The sequence below is a fragment of the Agelaius tricolor genome, unplaced genomic scaffold (genome assembly GCF_023055355.1).
Source record: "Agelaius tricolor isolate 1412-34295 unplaced genomic scaffold, bAgeTri1.0.p SCAF_39, whole genome shotgun sequence".
NCBI classification, from domain to species: domain Eukaryota; kingdom Metazoa; phylum Chordata; class Aves; order Passeriformes; family Icteridae; genus Agelaius; species Agelaius tricolor.
The window spans coordinates 548827-550000 of NW_027269299.1; the positions used below are offsets into that span (position 1 = coordinate 548827).

Genomic DNA, 1174 nt, shown 5'->3' on the forward strand with positions numbered 1-1174 from the left:
CGGGCCGCCATGCCCCCTGCATTCTGACGCACGCTGCCTGGCCCTCCGCGCAGAGGCCGGGCCAAGCCCAGGCGCCTGGGCTGCCTCCGAAGGACGGCGTTTGTGAGGTCGGCATCACCCCTTGCGGGGGAAGGCGGTCAGGGGCGCGGGCTCCCCCACCTCTTGGCCGCCCTTCGGAGGGTGGGTTGCTCCAGTGTTTTTTTTTTCCCTCCCCTTCCATTTTCTGTGTGCTTGTACGGTCGAAGCCAGGGGCGCGCCCGCGTGTCCTCGGCGCCAGAGTAACAAAAAGGGGCCACTCAGCGTGAGCGGTGCCCGAAAGGCAGACAACTCTTAGCGGTGGATCACTAAGCTCTTGCGTTGATGAAGAACGCAGCTAGCTGCGAGAATTAATGTGAATTGCAGGACACACTGATCATCGACACTTTGAATGCACGTGCAGCCCTGGGTTCCTCCCAGGGCTGTGCCTGTCTGAGAGTCGCTTAACGATCAATCGCCGTCCGGGGGCCACCCCGGTTGCGCGGCTGGGGTCGCCTCGCAGGCCCGTCGCTCGCAGCGGGCGGCAGCGGTGGTGGCGGCATCCTGCCGGTGCCCAGAGGGAAGGCGGTCAGGGGTTCGGCGAGGGAAGCGTTTCCCTAGGCGGGCCTTGATCCCTTCCCTGCAGCCCAGCAGGCGTCATCATTGTTGCAGTTGGCATCGTCGTCGTGGTCGCCACGCAGGGCCTTCATCCCCCTAAATGCAGACTCGGGGAGCGCTCCGTAGCTCCCCGCTCCTGGAGCGAGCCGCTGGGGTGGAGCTCATCCTCGCTGGGGCTGCGCCGCAGATGTGGTGGCGCGGCAGCCCGGGGAGAGCGAGAGACAGCATCGAAAGGCGCCGCCGAGGGCCGAGAGAAAGAGAGAGGAGGGTAAGAAGGGGAGTCGAGGCACGGACCTCGCCCCCGGCCTCCCCCCTTGCGCAGTCGGCTGTCTGCGGGTCGGAACCACGGCGGTACCATGCCGTGCTGCCGCGCACGCGCAGGAGGCGAGAGCGCCTGGGACGGGGGTTCCGACCCCCTCCTCTCCCTTCGCCTGCCCCCCTCCTCTTCTGTCACGGTCTCAGGGTGCGCCCGAGGGGCGCCGTCGCTCCTCTCTCTCTCCCCACCGAGGCCGTCGCACGCGCCGCCGCCCAGCTGGTCCTC

At 67.6% G+C, this 1174-nt stretch overlaps 1 non-coding gene across 1 annotated transcript; it reads left to right on the forward strand.

Moving 5' to 3' along the window:
• The first annotated feature begins 325 nt into the window (after nt 1–325).
• LOC139603527 (5.8S ribosomal RNA) lies at nt 326–478 on the forward strand. The gene has a single exon (XR_011683706.1). It is a non-coding gene; the product is annotated as a 5.8S ribosomal RNA (ribosomal RNA).
• The last annotated feature ends 696 nt before the right edge of the window (nt 479–1174 follow it).